Source organism: Jaculus jaculus, chromosome 14 (genome assembly GCF_020740685.1).
Source record: "Jaculus jaculus isolate mJacJac1 chromosome 14, mJacJac1.mat.Y.cur, whole genome shotgun sequence".
Lineage (NCBI taxonomy): Eukaryota > Metazoa > Chordata > Mammalia > Rodentia > Dipodidae > Jaculus > Jaculus jaculus.
In genome coordinates this window covers 32796017-32816198 of record NC_059115.1, presented here as the reverse complement: position 1 = coordinate 32816198, position 20182 = coordinate 32796017, and the positions used below count along the sequence as shown (strand labels likewise).

At 44.7% G+C, this 20182-nt stretch overlaps 1 long non-coding RNA gene across 2 annotated transcripts in view; it reads left to right on the top strand.

Moving 5' to 3' along the window:
- The first annotated feature begins 498 nt into the window (after window positions 1-498).
- Window positions 499-20182, top strand: part of LOC123454733 — a 42607-nt gene continuing 22923 nt past the window's right edge. For both annotated transcript variants that reach the window (XR_006633458.1, XR_006633457.1), the window contains exon 1: window positions 499-851. This is a non-coding gene — a long non-coding RNA (uncharacterized LOC123454733). The remainder of the gene's footprint in view (window positions 852-20182) is intronic.

The window sequence follows — 20182 nt, the reverse complement described above, 5'->3', positions numbered from 1 at the left end:
GGATGGAGGGGAGTCTAGGCTTGGCGGGCCAGGGTTAGGGAAGGGCTTTCCAGGCCTAGGGAGCCCGGGCGGCGGGTCCGGCCAGCAGCCTGGGCCTCGCGGGGCAGGGGCTGTCCCCGGGCTCTGGGGAGCGGCTGGGCCCGGGTAGGGCCGGGGGCTGGGGTGGCTGGCCCGCGCTGGGGCCGCAGCCGCGGGGACGCGTGCGGGGAGACCCACCTGGGCCGGGTCCGGGCTGCGGGTCCGGGGCGGGCGCGGCTCAAGCGCCGGGGCTCGGCGCTCGGGGCAGCGGCTGCCTCGGCCCAGGCGGCGGCCGCGGCGCGGCCTCCATCTTGCTCCGGCTCTCCCCGGGACGCGCTCCCGCGCCGAGGTGCGCGCTCAGGCTCGGGCCCGCGCGGCCCAGGCGCGCCTCCGCGCGGGCGTGAGAGCGGAGCGCGGCGGCCCGGGGGTGGGGCGGCCGCGGCGCGTCCCCGCGGGAGCGACGAGCGCGGTCACGGCCCGGCTCCCGGGTGGCCCAGGACCCCGTACAACAGCCGGGTCCGTGGGGCTCCGGGCCCCCGCGAAGCCCGAGGCGGTGGGGGCGGGACCGAACAAGCATTGGCTGCTTGGCGTGGAGCTGCATCTCTGGCTCGCTTCCACGTTACCACCTACGACCTGGGACAGAGCCTGAAGTCGCACCGTTACGCTTCTTGTCCTTCGGGTCTTGGAGGCGTAGAAGGTTCCCAGAGTCTCCTAGGAAACTGCCAGCACCCCTGGGCGAGGGAATCTCCTAAACTGCGTGCGCCCCCCGCCCGCTGTGGGTATCTCTTGGTCGCCAGGGCAAGAAGGACACCGGCCTGTGGAACGGGATCCAGGTGAGTACCGAAGAACAAGAGAGAGAGAGAGGCTGGGAAGTAGATTTCGCTCTGCACCCCCTTTTCTGCACCTGGCGTGAAGAGCGCACACCATGAGAATGTGAACACAGCCCCAAAGTCAAGGCTGTTGTTAGGCCAGAGAACAACCCAGGGACTGCGAGGGAGGCTGATGAACGAATGTCTTTGGCTATGAGCTATGACTGTGACCTTGCGCTTTCTGAACCTGTTTCCTCATCTGTAAAGTGCACAGATCAAGCACTACTTCACGTACGTGTGTGTGTGTGTGTGTGTGTGTGTGTGTGTGTGTGTGTGTGTGTGTAGTGTAGGCCCAACACTGGACCACACAGGAATCCAGTTCACTAAAATATCTCTAGTTACAATAAACGCAATCATGTAAGATTGCCAGGAGTAGAGGAGCTGTGTGTGTAATTTTCCCTTCTGTTGTCTCATTGGAGAGGGATTCATAACTCGCTTCCCAAAGACCCTATAGTGCTGGAATCATGAGCTGGAGGGGCTGGCAAAGTATGGAAAGAGACTTCCATACCACTTTGCCTATGGGAACAGGAGCCAATGAAAATATCTGACACCCCCCCCAACACACACACAAAGGAAGAGAGGTAGCCTGCCAACCAGATTGACCGACCGACCAACCTGATTCACAAACTTTCTCCTAAATCCATCCAAAAAACAGGAGTGAGGCCCCTGCCACGTGCCCTGCACAGGCACCATTCCAGGCATCAGGAAAAAGAGGGCCCATCACACACCTGCAGTCTCAGAGATGGAAAGGGTGGGAAGGAAGGAGGCGAAGCCATTCTCAAAGACCGGATGCTCCCAGTGTGGGTGCTGTTTGGAACATGCCAAGTTTCTCCTTACTGTGCTCACTACTGTGCCATAAATTGTGTAGCCTGCTGATCCAAGCTAAGCAGTCCTGGGATACGAGTACATCAAATGTCCCCTGGGACTTCTTGCTGCGATGGGTTGTTTCCTCTCTGCTAAGCAAAGGCACCCAGTGAAGGTCTTCCCAAACCATTTCTGATGGTAACACTCTCATCATACCCTCTTTTCTTCCCCACTCAGCCCTTGTGTTGATCTGTTAGGATGAGCCAATAAGTTCAGTTTTTGCTGAAGCCAATTTCTGTTCGTTTTTTATTTTATTTTTTAAAGATTTATTTTTATTTTACTTATTTATTAGAGAAAGAGAATGAGCATGCTAGGGCCTCTAGCCACTGCAAACAAACTCTAGATGCATGCGCCACCTTGTGCATCTGGCTTATGTGGGACCTGGAGAATCAAACCTGGATCCTTAGTCTTTGCAGGCAAGCACCTTAACTACTAAGCCATCTCTCCAGCCCTCTGTTAGTTTTTTTTTTTTTAAATATTTTTTATTTATTTGCAAGCAGAGAGAGAGAATGGTTGCAACAGAGCCTTCAGTATCTGCAAATGAACTCCAGATGTGTGTGCCATTGTGCACCTGACTTTATATGGGTACCAGGGAATGGAACTTGGGTCATTAGGCTTTGCAGGCAAGTTCCTTAACCCCTGAGCCATCTCTCCAGCCCAAATGTCTGTTAATTTTTGTCGTTATTATTTTTATTAATTAATTAATTTATTTATTTAAGAGAGACAGAAAGAGGCAAATAGAGAGAATGGGTGTGCCAGGGCCTCCAATCACTGCAAACAAATGCCAGACACATTCTCCACCTTGTGCAGCTGGCTTTATGTGGACACTGGGGAATTGAACCTGGGTCCTTTGATTTTTCCAGCAAATGCCTTAACCACTAAGCCATCTCTCCAGCCCCTTGTTGTTGTAATTTCTAATCTAACTAGTCATAGATTACCTACATTCTTCCTGGTGCAGTTAGCTTCTTGTTGCTAGGACAAAACACCCAACCAGAAGCAGCTTATGGAAGGAAAAGATTTATTTCAGGCTTTCACTTTTGAGGGGAAGCTTCAGCATGGTGAAGAAAAGCAACTGGCTCACATCACACATCCAGAGAAAACAGCTAATGGAAGCCAGTGCTAACACACAGTAGGGCTGGACTCATCATCACCAAGATCTGCCCTTGTGTTCAGCACTGAGACTTCTCTATCACACCCTTCAAGGCTCAGGGTCCATTGTAGAAGAGGTGGCAGAAAGAATGTAAGAACCAAAGGAAGGAGTGCTTACAATGTTGTCATCTAGACACAAAGTGGCCTTGATATTTATGACCTCACAGTGGCTGAAGCTACCTACACAAGAGCTGCATAATAGGAGGGGAAAAAAATGATGGCATCAAAATAGAAGAGAGACTAGTTGGAAAGAAGGGATCCAGTGGAGAGGGGACTGGGAGGGGGAAAAGGGAGGTGGGTGAGAGAGGATTATGATCATGATATATTGTCTATTTATGGACTTTGTCAATATATAGTTTTAAATTTTTATTTTATTTATTTGAGGCGGGGGGGGTGGGGGAGAGAGAATGGGTATATCAGGGCCTCCAGCCATTGCAAATGAGTTCCAGACACAAATGCCACTTTGTGCATCTGGCTCACGTGGGTACTGGGGCATCAAACCTGGGTTTGCAGGCTTTGCAGGCAAATGCCTTAACCACTAAGCCAACTCTCCAGGCCAATAAATAGTATTTTTTTAAAATTTTTATTAGCATTTTCCACAATTATAAAAAAAATCCCATGGTAATTCCCTCCCCCCCCACACACTTTCCCCTTTGAAATTCCATTCTCCATCATATTACCTCCCCATCACAATCAATGTCCTTACATATATACAATATCAACCTATAATAGTATTTTTTTTAAATAATAGGGGTATGGGATATGCTGGAGAGTGGAGTTTCCGAGGGGAAATGGGGGGAGGGAGGGAATTACCATGGGATATTGTTTATAATTATAGAAGTTGTCAATAAAAAAAATTTTAAGGGCTGGAGAGATGGCTTAGCGGTTAAGGGCTTGCTTGTAAAGCCTAAGGACCCTGGTTCGAGGCTCGGTTCCCCAGGTCCCACGTTAGCCAGATGCACAAGGGGGCGCATGCGCCTGGAGTTCGTTTGCAGAGGCTGGAAGCCCTGGCGCGCCCATTCTCTCTCTCTCCCTCTATCTGTCTTTCTCTCTGTGTCTGTCGCTCTCAAATAAATAAATAAATAAAATTTTTAAAAATTAAGCCAGGCCAGGTGTTGTGGTTCATGCTTTTAATCCCATCACTTGAGAGGCAGAGGTAGGAGGATTGCCATGAGTTCAAGGCCACCCTGATACCGCATAGTTAATTCTAAGTCAGTCTGGGCCAGAGTGAGACCCTACCTTGAAAAACAAAAAAAAATTCCAAAAAAAAAAAAAGTAAGCCAGGTGTGGTGACATACACCTTTAATCCCAGCACTTGGGAGGCAGAAGTAGGAAGTTTGCTGTGAGTTCAAGGCCACCCTGAAACAACATAGTGAATTCCAGGTCAACCTGGGCTAGAGTGAGACCGTACCTCAAAAAAATCTATATGTATAGGGCTGGAGGGATGGCTTAGGGGTTAAGGTGTTTGCCTGCAAAGCCAAAGAACCCAGGTTTGATTCCCTAGGACCCATGTTAGCCAGATGTACAGGGGGACGCACGCGTCTGGAGTTTGTTTGCAGTAGCCGGAAGCCCTGACATGCCCATTCTCTCTCTCTCTCCCTCTTTCTCTGTTAAATAAATAAAAATATTTTAAAAACTATCTATCTATCTATCTACCTACCTATCTATATACAGATATATAGTGTATATACACACATACATACACACACTATATATATAGTGTATACACACACACTGTATGTTTGTTTGTAGTAGATGGAGGCCCTGGCATACCCATTCTTTCTCTCTCTCTTGCAAATAGTTTGTTTTATTTTATTTTATCTTGCAAATAATTTATTTTATTTTTATTTTAGGGGGTTTTTCAAGGTAGGGTCTCATGCTAGTTCAGGCTGACATGGAATTCATTGTATAGTCTCAGGATGGCCTTGAACTCATGGTGATCCTCTTACCTCTGCCTCCCAAGTGCTGGGATTAAAGGCGTGTACCACCATGCCTGGCTTAAATTAAAAAAATTAAATTTTAACAAATATCTGAATATACAAGTTACTTCCAACACATCAAAACATATAGACCTGAGTTTGAGGTGCATCTCTACCACATATGATCTATGTGGCCCTGGACACTGATGTTTTTGCGGGGAGGGGTGGTGGACAGAATTTCATGTAGCCCAGGCTGGCCTTGAGCTCTCTATAGAGGCATAGGAAGCTTTGCATTCTGTATTCTCCTACCTTAGCCTTCCAAGCTGGGATTACAGGCATCAGCCACCACATCCAGCTTCTTCTGAGGGCTGGGATTAAAGACATATGCCACCATGCCCAACTCCATCCAGCTTCTAATGCCACTCTTAAGAGTCTTACTTTCTTCATTTGCAAAGTAGAGAAAAACATACTTCCTCCTCACAGATGCTGTAAGGATTAAAAAAGATAATGGATAGAAAAGAGCTTTGTAAATGGGAAAAGGCTATAAATATAAGTGATTATCATTAAATTTTAATAAGTGACTTATCCAAAGAAGAGACTAGCAGCAGTCTTGGAAATATACTTGCTGAGCTGTGAGGAGCCAGGACAGGATGTGTCCTCATTTTAAAAGCAAACTTGGAGTAGTTTCAGAAAGAAAATGGGAGACTTCTCTATAGGAAGAGCATCTTGTTGGGCCCAGAGAGGAATCAAACCAGGAAGGAAGTATCATGGGATCAAGACATGGTTTGGGTTTGTAATCAGAGCAGGTAGGAGAATCATCGTGAGTTCCATGCCAACCTGAGATTACAGAATGAATTCCAGTCAGCCGGGGCTAGAGTGAGACCCTATCTTGAAAAATAAAAATTAAGGGCTGGAGAGATGGCTTGGCATTTAAGGCACTTGCCTGCAAAGCCAAAGGACCCAGGTTTAATTCCCAAGGACCCATGTAAACCAAATGCACAAGATGGTACATGCATCTGGAGTTCATTTGCAGTAGCTGGATGCTCTAGCATGCCCATTCTCTCTCTTCCTCTCTCTCCCCCTCTCTCTGCCTCTTTCTCTCAAATGAATAAATAAAAATAAAGGCATTTAAAAAACTTAAACGAAAGCAGATCATATCTGCTTAAGATATTCAGTGTATTTAGTTATGTCAGCACTAGCAAACCATTGTCACTGTATGCCCATTTTACTATATATATATATATATATATATATATATATATATATATATATATATATAAGCTTAATTGAATACATGTTTAATAATTACAGGCACCGTGCCCCCCTCTCCCTGCCCAGGCAGCAGCAGGGGTGGTGCAGGGGCTGGGCATATGCCCCCAGCAAAATATGTATATATTTTTATTGACAACTTCTATACTTACAGACAACAAACCATGGAATTTCACTTCCCTCCCCTCCCCCACTTTCCCCTTCATAATTCTACTCTCCGTCATATCCCCTCCCTCTCTCCATTAGTCTCTCTTTTAATTTGATGCCATCATCTTTTTCTCCTATTATGAGGGTCTTGTGTGGGTACTGGTAGGCACTGCAAGGACTTGTATTGAGGTCAAATTCTGTCCAGACTGTTGTATGGAAGGAGTGGTACCCTTCCTTTGGCCCTTAAATTCTTTCCGCCCCCTCTTCTACAATGGACCCTGAGCCTTGGAGGGTGTGAGATGTTTCAGTGCTGGACACTCCTCCGTCCCTTCTTCTCAGCACTATGTTGCCTTTCAGGTCATCCTGGTGGTCATCACCATCTGAAAAGAGAAGCTTCTCCAACCAGAAGTGAGAGTAGCAGTAATATGTGAATATGAACATTAAGTGTAGTGCTTTTAGGGCAATTTGGTGAGAATAATATATGTATTTATCCAAACAAGAGCAGGCTTTATACCCCTAAGGCTCATGACCTCCCTTGCCATAAGCTTTTGATTAGGTTTTCAGTACCAGGCACATATTTCCTCCCATAGAGTGGGCCTTCAGTCCAATTAGAGAGCAGTTGGTTTCCCCCAGAGCAGACATGCCACTATTGCACTCGTTCAGTCATTTGGCCTATCTGACCAAACTTGAGGTTTCCAATGTTCACTGTTTTCACCACTGATGACTTCTGTTTCCCATAAGGAACAGTGCAGCTTTTTCCAGCTTTCAGTTGGCTGGGCTACAGGGAGAAGGTTTTCTGCTCAGCAACAGCTTGATTTTTCAGTGATTTTGCTGCTCAGGCATGTGATGTCTTCAGCAATAGGGTCTTACCCACTCTTTCTCATGGGAAACCAAGGGCCTTGTGTATGCCCATTTTACAGATGAAGATATGAAAAGTCAAAGTCGGGCTGGAGAGATGGCTTAGTGGTTAAGCGCTTGCCTGTGAAGCCTAAGGACCCTGGTTCGAGGCTCGGTTCCCCAGGTCCCATGTTAGCCAGATGCACAAGGGGGCGCACGCGTCTGGAGTTCATTTGCAGAGGCTGGAAGCCCTGGCGCACCCATTCTCTCTCTCTCTTCCTCTATCTGTCTTTCTCTGTGTGTCTGTCACTCTCAAATAAATAAATAAATAAAATAAATTAAAAAAAAAAGTCAAAGTCATACCTGTAGCAAGTAGAAAACTACAGCTAAAGCTGTCTGTGGTCCTTGACATACCTTTTCTGCCTGATGGATTTTATCCCCTCAAACCAAGGATGAAAATAAATACTTCTTGGGCTAGAGAGATGGCTTAGCAGTTGCCTGTGAAGCCTAAGGACCCCAGTTCGAGACTCAATTCCCCAGGACCCACATTAGCCAGATGCAAAAGGGGGCTCAAGCGTCTGGAGTTCATTTGTAGTGACTGGAGGCCTGGCGTGCCCATTCTCTCTCTCTCTCTCTCTCTCTCTCTCTCTCTCTCTCTCTCTCTCTCTCTCCCTCCCTCCCTCTTTCTCTCTCTCTCTGTCACTCTCAAATAAATAAATATAAATAAACAAAAGAAAGCACTTTGAGTTAGTTTTGTAAAGTGTTTTCTCACAGCAATGAAAAAGATAAACTAATACAAAAGACTGGTCCTGAAGAGAAAAAGCCACTGAAAGGGTTTCCTCTCCAACAGCCACCTGGGGAAGTGTCTTCTCAGATTGATCTACTTAGCTTCAGAAAGGCCACTAGAGCTGTGGTAGAAGAGGAATGGGCCACATCTCCAGCTGGCAGCAGAACTTGGCAGACTCACTTACAAGGTACTGGTTTTGAAGAAACTCACAAGAGTTATAGTGTCATAGAGGTTCTAGAAAGCTACAGAAGCTAAGGCATTGTGTAGCACAAGAAGCTGCTGGGGTTCTTTGTGTGATGCTGTGAAGGTGAAGCCTCGGTCACAGTAACACCCTAGGATATTGGAGCTGTCAGAACACCCATAAGGGAAAGTTGTAGGCACAGAATGGAATGGATCCAAGAGAGGGATGTGCTGCAAGCAGAAGAACTGGAGGGTGGGACCACCTATGATGTTACCACCAAGAGCCCCAGATGCAGGACATGGACCTGCAAGGTTTGTTTGCTCTGTTGGGTTGGGTCTTGCTTTGACCTGATCTTCCCTTGCAATGCCCCCATTTCTCCCTTTCAGAAAGGAAATGTTTCCCTATGCCACCGTATATGGGAAGTACATAATTTGCCCTTTGATATTACACTTTCAGGGTTTGTTGTTAAGAGCTTGTCTCAGGACAGACTTTGGCCATTTGAACAGTGTCAGGACTGCTTTAGAGATTTACTGAATGCATTTTGTATTACAATATTAAAATGAGACTTTTAGGCCAGAGGTAGAATGCTATGATTTAAAGTGATATGTTTGGATGTCAAGTTGACAAAGGGTAAACTTGTGATAGTTAACCTTCATTGTCAACTTGACTAGAGTTAGAGTCACCCAGAGAAGCCAATCTCTGGTGTGTCTGTGAGGGTGTTTCTGAAAGGTCAAGCTGAGAAGGGAGGACATACCCCGAATGTGGTGGCACCATCCTATGGGCTGAGATCCTGGGCTGAATAAAAAGGAAATAAAAAGAGGGCTGGAGAGACGGCTTAACAGTTAAGGCACTTGCCTGGAAAGCCTAAGGACCCAGGTTCCATTCCCTAGGGCCCACATAAGCCAGATGCCCAAGATGACATATGTATCTGGAGTTTGTATGCAGTGGCTGGAGGCCCTGGTGCACCCATTCTCTCACTGTCTCTATCTGCCTCTCTTTCTCAAATAAATAAAAACATTAAAAATAAAAAAAGAAGAAGCTGAGCATGGCGATGCATGCCTTTAATCCCAGCACTCGGGAGGCAGAGGTAGGAGGATCACCATGAGTTTGAGGCCACCCTGAGACTCCATAGTGAATTCAGGTCAGTCTGGGCTAGAGTGAGACCCTACCATGAAAAACCAAAAAAAAAAAAAAAAGCCAAATGTGGTAGTGCAAACCTTTAATCCCAGCACTTGGGAAGCAGAGGTAGGAGGATCACTAAGCATTTGAGACCACCCTGAGATTACATAGTGAATTCCAGGTCAGCCTAAGCTAGAGTGAAACCCTACCTCGAAACACAAAACAAACAAACAAACAAAAAAGGAAAAAAGAAAAGAGTCTTGCATGGTGGCACATGCCTTTAATCCAGGAGGACTGCTATATTTGTGGCCAGCCTGGGACTGCAGAGTGAGTTCAATGTCAGCCTAGGCTAGAATGAGACCCTGCTTCAAAAAAGAAAAGGGGTGGAAAAAGTAAGGAAGTGAGCTTAGCACCAGCATTCATCTCTGCTGTTTTCTGACTGTGGATGCAATCTGACCAACAACCTCAAGCTCCTGCCACCACAGCTGCCATGCCAGACTGTATCCCCTCAAACTGTGAGTCAAAACAAGCCCTTCCTCCCTTATATTGTTTTGTCAGGCATATTGTTACAGAAAGCAGAAATATAATTAAATAACTCAGTAGGAAATATAAGCCAAACTAGGCTGCAGAGTGAGATCCTGTCTCAAAAACTGAACTATGGGGCTACAAACATGACTCAATGAGTAAAGTTTACTATACAAACATGAGTACCTGAGTTCAGATCCCCAGACCCCTGCTTAAAAGAAAGACCCTGGATGGCCGTGGTGACACAAGCTTTAGTCTTAGTACTTGGGAGGTAGAGGTAGGAGGATCGCCAGTTTGAGACGATATAGTGAATTCCAGGTCAGATTGGATTAGAACAATACCCTACCTAAAACAACAGCAATGGGCTAGAGAGATTGCTTAGTGGTTAAGGCACTGTAGGCAAAGCCAAAGGACCCTGGTTTGATTCTCCAGTACCCACATAAAATCAGATGTACAAGGAGACACACACATTTGTAGTGGTTAGAGGCCATGGTGTACCCATTCTCTCTCGATCACCTTCTCAAATAAATAAGTAAAATATAAAAAATAAAACAATACCAACAAAAGACAGACACCAGCTGGGTATGGTGGCACATGCTTTAGTCCCTGTACTTGAGAGACAAAGATTGGCAGAACACTGTGAATTCAAGGTCAGCCTGGAACTACAGAGAGAGTTCTACAGGTCAGCCTAGGCTAGAGGGAGACTGTGGTGGCTTGATTCTAGTGTCCCTCATAAACTTATGTGTTCTGAATGCTGATCCCCAGCTGGTGGCAATTTGGGAATTGGAGCCTCCTGGAGGTAGTACATTGCTGGGGGCAGGCTTATGGGTATTATAGCCAGCTTCCCCTGGCCAGTGTTTGGCACACTCTCCTGCTGCTTTTGTCCACATCATGTTGGCCAGGAGGTGATGTCCAGCCTCTGTTCAAGCCATTGTTTTTCCCTGTCATCATAGAGCTTTCCCTCAAGTCCATAAATCAAAATAACCCCTTTCCTCCCATAAGCTGCTCTTGGTTGGGTGCTTTCTGCCAGCACCAGGAAGCTAACTGCAACAGAGACCTACCTCAAAAAATAAAATAAAATAAAATATAAAATAATAAAATCAAAATAAAAAGACAAACCCTGAAGCATTAGCATCTGTAATCCCAACATACCTAGGGCGAGAAAGGAAGCAGAGGTAGGCAATTGCCAGAAGCTTGCAGACCAACTAACCTGGCAAATACAGCAGTGAGCAAATTAGAGACACTGCCTCACACAAGGTAGAAGGCAAGGACTGACACCTGGAAGTTATCCTCTGCCTCTGACCTCCATTCATGTGCTGGAGCACATTCATGTCTGCACTCATATACACATACACACCCCCAGTAAAAAAAAACCAACCCATGAACAACGCATTATCATCACACCACTTAAATAAGGTAAAATATGTACAGTGGCCACACTATGGACACTCCATTAACATTGACATAGACATTTTGTCTCCTGTGAGAGTTTAGATTCTAAAGAAAAACAAACCGGGAATGGTGGCACACACCTTTAATTCCAGTACTTGGATTGCAGTGAGTTCAAGGCCACTCTTAGACTACATAGTGAATTCCAGGTCAGCCTGGGCTAGAGTGAGACCCTACCTTGAAAAATCAAAAAATAATAATAAATAAATAAAATAAAGACAAAACAATTAGAGAGAAATATGGTACAAATTATCCTTGAAAAAGATCCCAAGCATGGTGGTTCACACCTATAATCCCAGCACTCTGGTGGCTGGGGTAGAAGGATTGCCATGAATTTGAGGCTAAACCTGAATTACAGAGTGAGTTCTATATCAGCCTGGACTAGAGTAAACTCCTCAAAAAAAAAAAAAAAAAAAGGCCTTCCATGCATGGTGGTGAGGATTGCTGTGATCTTGAGGCCAGCCTAGGCCACACAGCATGTTCCAGGCCAGCCTGGAATATAATAGAATTGTCTCCAGAAAGTTAGGAAGAGGGCCCTACATGGTGGCACATGTGTAATCCCAAAGTAAATCCTAGGTCAGCCTAGGCTAGAGTAAGGCCCTGCCTAGAGAAAAAAGAGAAGAAAATGAAGTAAAAAGTCCTCGATTGTTCACAAGATAAAATGAGCAGGATTTTGGGCATATAACCATCCTGTGCTACTTAAATAACCAAGCAAGAAAACTGAAACAGGCTAAAGGAAGAATCAAAACTTCTAGTGTCAGGGGGAGGAACTGTGGCTCAGTGATAGAGATCATGCTTAGTATGGGTGAGTTAGGGCTCAGGACCTAGCACTCCACAGAAATATCATTCCATGATAGCTACATAAAATAACATGGCTCATACTTTAAAGAAAATAAGAGTTATTCATACAATAACAAGATACCTGAATAACTATCTGCCTTTGCTTATGAGCATCTATGTTAGCTAGGACTTTTGAGTTGCAAGTGACAGAGACCCAGTAAAAACTGACATTAGCACTGGAGAGATGGCTCAGCAGTTGTGGAGCTTGCCTGCGAAGCCTGAGGACCAAGGTTCAATTCCCCAGTATCCATATAAGCCAGATGCACAAAGTGGTGCATGCATCTGGAGTTCATTTGCAGTGGCTGGAGGCCCTGGTGCACCCATTCTGTTTCATTCTCTCTGCCTCTTTCTCTGTTTCTCTCAAATAAATTAAAAAAAAAATCTGATGTTAGCAAAAAGACATTCTAGCCAGATTCAGTTCATATGATGGGAATAGGAATCCAATCCTTCTAACAGACCCTCTTATCCTGTCCATCATTGGTCCCCAGCTCAGATAAGATCTTCTCAACCTATAGAAAGCTGGATTTGCTAACAGTGTTGTCAGAGAATATGGTCTGTGCAAAACTCACGTGCTTGAATTCCTGGAATATCCCTTTGAGATCTAGAGCTACTTATATGGCCCATTTTCACACATGTTCTTATGTGCCTTTAAAAGATACATACTCTAAGCTTGACATAGTAGCACACATCTTTAATCCCAACACTTGAGAGGCTGAGATAAGAAGATCACCATGAGTTCAAGGCCAGCCTGGGCTAGAGAGTGAGCTCCAGATTAGCCTGGGCTAGAGAAAACTCCTCTCTTGAAAACAGCAGCAACAACAAAAGAATATATGCTCTGTAATGGGGAATAATGCTTATTATTATTATTTTGTATTTTTGAGGTAGGGTCTCACTGTAGTCCAGGCTGACCTGGAAATCACTATGCAGTCTCAGGGTGGCCTTGAACTCACAGCAATCCTCCTACCTATGCCTCTGAGTGCTGGGATTAAAGGCATGCACCACCATGCCCATCAAAGAATACTTTTTGATTCTCTGTTAGCTTATTCTTATTCATCATATTTTTTAAATATTTATTTTTATTTATTTATTAGAGACAGAGAGAAAGAGAGAGAATGGGTGTGCCAGGGCCTCTAGCCACTGCAAACGAACTCCAGATGTGTGCACCATCATGTGTATCTGGTTTACATGGGACCTGTAAAATCGAACCTGGATCATTAGGCTTTGCAGGCAAGTGCCTTAAGTGCTAAGCCATCTCTCCAGCCCTTATTCACATTACTTTTGTTTTTGTTTTTTCGAGGTAGGGTCTCACTGTAGCCCAGGCTGACCTGGAATTCACTATGTAGTCTCAGGGTGGCCTCCAACTCGCGGTGATCCTCCTACCTCTGCCTCCCGAGTGCTGGGATTAAAGGCGTGCGCCACCATGCCTGGCCCTCGTCATATTTTTAAAAAAAATTTTTTTTGGTTTATTTTTATTTATTTATTTGAGAGCGACAGACAGAGAAAGAGGCAGAGAGAGACAATGGGCACGCCAGGGCTTCCAGCCACTGCAGACGAATTCCAGACATGTGCGCCCCCTTGTGCATCTGGCTAACGTGGGTCCTGGGGAACTGAGCCTCAAACTGGGGTCCTTAGGCTTCACAGGCAAGCACTTAACCACTAAGCCATCTCTCCAGCCCCCTCATCATATTTTTAACATTGTATTGGCTATTATTAACTGTTTTTTGAGATTAAGTCTCACCATACAACCCGGTCTGGCCTTGAACTCATTATCACTGTGTAGTTAAAGCTAGCCTCAAACTCATAATCCTTCTACCTCAGCTTCCCTAGTGCTGGGATCACAGGCATGCACCACTACCTTGGGCTTTCATCCTTTTTATAGTCTCCTTTGGTGTGCTGATATTTTTAATCTTGGTAAAGTCCATTTTATCTCTTTTCCAGTTGTCACCTGTATTTTTCATATCATACTCAATCATTGTCAAACCCAGTGTACTAAAGCTTTTTGCCTTATGTTTTCTTCTAAGAATTTTATAGTTTTAGTTCTTATATTTAAGCCTCTGATCTGTTTCGAGCTAATTCTTTTGTACTTGTTTGTATGTGATACGACCCCCATAAGTTCATGTGTTAAACACTTCAGGGGGCGCCATTTGAGGAGATTGTAGAAACTTTAGGAAATGAGGCCTTGTGGTAGGAATGTGCCTTTGAATGTTATATCTGTTTCCCAGTTTGTTCTTCACTCTCTGCTTCCTTGTTTTAAATATTTTATTTATTTGAGAGAGAGAGAATAGGTATGTCACGGCCTTAAGCCACTGCAAACAAACTTCAGACTTGGGTACTGGAGAATTGAACTTGGGTCCTTAGGCTTTGCAGGCAAGTACCTTTACTGCTAAGCCATCCTGCCAGCCCTTGCTTCCTTTGGAAAAAAAACTTTTATAAGCCGAGTGTGGTGGCGCATGCCTTTAATCCCAGCACTCGGGAGGCAGAGGTAGGAGGATCACCATGAGTTGGAGGCCACCCTGAGACTACATAGTGAATTCCAGGTCAGCCTGGACTAGAGTGAGACCTTACCTCGAAAATCAAAAAATAAATAAATAAATAACCTTTTTATTCGGTTAGGGAAATGACTTAGCAGTTAAAGGTACATGTTTGCAAAGCCTGCCACCCTGGGTTAGATCCCCCAGTGCCCACGTAAAGCCAGATACACAAAGTGGCACATATGTCTGGAGTTCATTTGAAGTGGTAAGAGACCTTGGTGCATCCATTCTCTTCTCACTAATAAATACATTTTTAAAAATTAGTTTGGGGCTAGAGAGATGGCTTAGCAAATAAGGTAGTGTCTGCCAAGCCTAAGGACCCAGTTTTGATTCCCCAGTACCCATGTAAGCCAGATGTACAAGGTGGCACATGTGTCTGGAGTTTACTTGGAGTGGTTGGAGGCCCTGGTAAGCCCATTTTCTTTCTCCCTTTTTAAAATTTTTGTTGTTTGTTTTTGTTTTTTTGAGGTAGGGTCTCACTCTAGCCCAGGCTGACCAGGAATTCATTATGTAATCTCAGAGTGGCCTCAAACTCATGACAATCCTCCTACCTCTGCCTCCCAAGTGCTCTGATTAAAGGTGTGCGCCACCACACCCAACTTTTTTTTTTTAATTTTATTTTTTATTTGAGAGAGATAAAGAGAGAGAGGGAAAGAGGCAGATAGAGAGAACGGGAGCACCAGGACCTTCAGGTACTTCAAATGAACTCCAGACACATGCACCACCTTGTACATCTGGCTTATATGGGTACTGAGGAATTGAACCTGGCTCCTTTGGCTTTGCAGCAAGTGCCTTAACCACTAAGCCATCTCTCCAGCCCTCTCTTTTTCTATCTGCCTCTTCTTTGTCTCTCTCTCCCTCTCAAATAAATAAATTAATTAAAATTAACAAATAAGTTTTGGGGGCCTGAGAGATGGTTTAGTGGTTAAGGCACTTGTCTGCAAAGCCTAAGGATCCAGGTTCAATTCTCCAGGTCCCATGTAAGCCAGATGCATATGGTGGCACATGCGTCTGGAGTTCATTTGCAGTGGCTAGAGGCCCTGGCATGCCCATTCTCCGCCCCCCTCTCCCCCACTGTCTCTAATAAATAAATAAAAATAAAAGAAAAAAAGTGGGGCATGGTTGCATAGGCCTTTAATCCCAGCACTTAGGAGGCAGAGGTAGGAGGATTGTTGTGAGTTAGAGGCCACCCTGAGACTACATAGTAAATTCCACATCAGCCTAGGCTAGAGCGTGACTCTACCTTGAAAAGAAAAAAAGTCTGGGGGCTGGAGAGTTGGTTCAGTGGTTAAGGTGCTTGCCTGCAAAGCCTAATAACCCAGGTTTGATTCCCCAGTGCCCATGTAGAGCTAGATGCCCATAGTGGTGCATGTGTCTGGAGTTCATTTGCAGTGACTAGAGGCCCTGGCATACTACCCATTCTCTCTCTCTCTCTCTCTTTCTCTCTCTCTCTCTCTCTCTCTCTCTCTCTTCCCTCCCTCAATAAATAAAATATAAAATATTACACTTGTAGCCGGATGTGGTGGCACGCACCTTTAATCCCAGCACTCAGGAGGCAGAGGTAGAAGGATCACTGTGAGTTCCAGGCCACCCTGAGACAACAGTGAATTCCAGGTCAGCCTGGGCTAGAGTGAGAACCTACCTCGAAAAAAAAAAAATTACACTTGTGCCAGTTGTAGTGGTGCATGCCTTTAATCCCGGCACTCAGGAGGCAGAAGTAGAAGGAATGCTGTGAGTTCAAGGCCAACTAAGACTTACATTGTTAATTCTAGGTCAGCCTGGTCAGAGCGAGACCCTACTTCGAAACCACCCCCTCAAAAAGAAGATGAGACTAGACTTCCTTCCTCTGTTTCTACATGGAACATTTTATTTCTAACACAAATTACTGTTAGTAAGCAATAGATGTCTGTATTTTACTTTTACCCTCTATTGTTTTTCTTTGCATTTTAAAATGCACACCCAGTTAACAGAATAACTAAAGTAAATTAAGATTTTTGTTCTCCTCCTACACAGAATAGATCTGAGACTTTTCTAACTTAGAACCATACTCTTTCCTTTTCATTGTTATGATTGCTATGTATTTTTAGCTGCATTCCTATGTGACACTCCTACGAGGATAACCTTGTTGTTGGTTTTTCAAGGCAGAGTCTCCCTCTAGCCCAGGCTGACCTGAAGCTCACTCTGTAGTCCAAGACAGACTTCAAACTCATGGTGATCCTCCTATATCAGCTGGGATCAAAGGCATGTGTCACCACTCTCAGCCTTCCAAGTGTAACTTTTTTTTTTTTTTTTTGAGGCAGGGTTTCACAGGCTGACCTTGAACTCACAGTGATCTTCCTGCCTCTGCCTCCTAAGTGCTGGGAGTGCTGCTCCCCAAGTGTAACATTTTCAAGTCAGGTTTACTGAGATATAATTTAAGTAACATTCACACTCTTTAGTATATATAAACAAAACATATAATTGGGGCTGGAGAGATGTCTTAGTGGTTAAGGCACTTGCCAGCTAAGCTAAAGGACTCAAGTTCGATTCCCCAGTACCCATGTGAAGCCAGATTCACAAGAGAGCCCATGCATCTGGAGTTCATTTGTAGTGGCTGGAGGCCCTGGAACACCCATTCATATATTCTGTCACTCAAATAAATAAATAAGAAGAAAAAACATATAGTTGCATAAACACTACCACAACCAAGGATACTGAACAGTACTTACTCCCAAAATTACCTACTGATGTTGCATATTCAAACCCTGGGAAGTCATTTATTTGTTTTCTCTCACTCTTAATTTTGCCCTTTTTGTGTTTTGTTTTGTTTTTTAGGTAGGGTTTCATTCTAGTCCACACTGATCTGGAACTCACTCTGTAGTCCCAAGCTGGCCTGAACTCACAGTGATCCTCCTACCTCTGCCTCCTGAGCGCTGGAATGAAAGGCATGTGCCACCACACCTGGTTGTACTTCATTTTCTGTTTTGGTTTATTATATATTCATTTATTTATCTATTCATTCATTCATTTGTTTGTTTGTTTATATGTACATACACACCGGTGGCCTCTTGCCACTCTAAACAAATACCAGATGCTTGTACCACTTTTTGTGTCCAGTTTACGTGGGTGTCTGGAGAATTAAACCCCTGGCCCAACAGGCTTTGCAAGCAAGTGCCTTTAACTGCTGAGCCATTTTAAAAGTCTCTGCTTTTTTGTTTTGTTTGTGTATATGTGTGTTTTTAATGTGGTGTGTGTGGTATACACATGTATGTGCATATGGACACTTGTAGGGTCTCATGGGCTCACCTGTGGTGCGGAGGATGGAGGCTCTTGTCTGTGGTGGCCAGAGCAAAACATTGGGTGTCCTTCTCCATTACCGTTTGTGACAGTTCTTATTTTATTTTACCTTTTTTACTTATTCAATTTATTTATTTATTTATTTTGGTTTTTTGAGGTAGTGTCTCACTCTAGCCCAGGCTGAACTGGAATTTACTCTGTAGTCTCAGGGTGGCCTCGAACTCATGGTGATCCTCCTACCTCTGCCTCCCAAGTGCTGAGATTAAAGGCGTGTGCCACCACACCCGGCTTTTTTTTTTTTTTTTTTTGAGGTTGGGTCTCACTGTAGCCCAGGCTGACCTGCAATTCACTATGTAGTCTCAGGGTGGCCTTGAAATCATGGCCATCCTCCAACCTTTGCATCCCGAGTGCTGGGAGTAAAGGCGTGAGCCAACACATCGTGCACTATTTTTTTTTTTTTTAATTTGAGAGAGAAAGAGGCAAATAGAGAGAACAGGCACACCAGGGCCTCTATCAACTGCAGACAAACTCCAGATGCATGTGCCACCTTGTGCATTTGATGGATTTATGTGGGTACTGGGGTATCAAACCTGGGTCCTTTGGCTTTACCAATAATTAATTGCCTTAGCTGCTAAGCTATCTCTTCAGCCCTTATATGTTTTTTTAAAAATTTTTATTAACATTTTCCATGATTATAAAATATATCCCATGGTAATTCCCTCCCTCCCCACCCCCACACTTTCCCATTTGAAATTCCCTTATATGTTTTTTTAAATATTTTATGTTATGTTATTTATTTAAGAGAGAGAATGAATGGGGGCACCAGGGCCTCCAGCTTCTGCAGACAAACTCCAGATGTATACGCCACCTTGTGCATCTGCTTATATGAGTTCTAGGAAATCAAACCTGGGTCTATGGCTTTGCAGGCAAGATCCTTAACTGCTAAGCCATGTCTCTAGCCTGTCAGTTCTTATTTTGACCTAGAATCTCTTACTAATACCAGAGCTTGCTGCTTTTTGAAAGCCCAGATGATTCTCTGGTCCCTGCTCCCCCTTGTCAGGCTATGGTCACAGGCGCACATGTTCACAACCCAGCTATTTATGTGGGTTCTGCAGATTTGAACTGGTGTGGTCTAAAGCCCTCATGTTTGTGCAGGAAGGACTCTAAACTGCTGAACCATCTCTCTAGGCTTGTTTTTGTTTGAGTCCAGGTTGGCCTTACACTATAGCAGATGATCTTGAACTACTGATTTGTCTGCCTCTACATCCTGAGTGCCAGAAATACAGGCATAGATCACGATGAATAGAAAAAAAAAATTCCTAGGTAGGATCTTGCTCTAGCCCAGACTGACCTGGAATTCACTATGTAGTGTCAGGATGGCCTCAAATTCATGGCAATTCCCCTATCTCTGCCTCCCAAGTGCTGGGATTAAAGGTGTGCACCACCATGCCCAGCCACTTGTGCCATTTTTTGTGTGGGTAGCTTGAGAATTGAACCTGGACTGGCAGACTTTGCAGGCAAGTACTTGCAACCACTGAGCAATCTTGCCAGTCCTATGTTTTTTTTTTTTTTGGTTTTTTTTTTTTTGGGGGGGGTTTTCAAAGTAGGGTCTCACTCTGGTCCAGGCTGACCTGGAATTAACTATGTAGTCTCAGGGTGGCCTCGAACTCTCAGCAATCCTCCTACCTCTGCCTCCCAAGTGCTGGGATTAAAGGCGTGCGCCACCACGCCCGGCTGTTTTGTTTTTTAATTTGAGTGAGAACCACTGGGATTTTGGAAATAGGGTCTCTGCTTTTATTGTTATTTTTTTGTTTTTGTTTCTGTTACTGTTTTTGATACAGGTTCTCAATATGTAGCCCAGATTTTGTGACAACCATGAAACTCTTTCTCATAAAAAAATCCAGAACTGGGGAGATTGCTCAGTGGATAGAGCCACTCAAGCTGGAGAACCCCAGTTTGATTCCCCAGACTTCATATAAAAAGCACTGCTGGGGCTGGAGAGATGGTTTAGCGGTTAAGTGCTTGCCTATAAAGCCTAAGGACCCCGGTTCGAGGCTTGGTTCCCCAAGTCCCACGTTAGCCAGATGCACAAGGGGGCGCATGCGTCTGGAGTTCGTTTGCAGAGGCTGGAAGCCCTGGCTTGCCCATTCTCTCTCTCTCTCCCTCTATCTGTCTTTCTCTCTGTGTCTGTCGCTCTCAAATAAATAAATCAAATTTTTTTTTAAAAAAAGCACAGCTGGATCTTACCAAAAGCAATCTACACATTTAATGCAATCCCCATCAAAGTTCCAAAGGCATTCTTCACGGAAATAGAAAAAACAATCCAAAAATTCATTTGGAATCACAAAAAACCTCGAATATCTAAAATAATACTGAGCAACAAAAATAAGTCAGGAGGTATC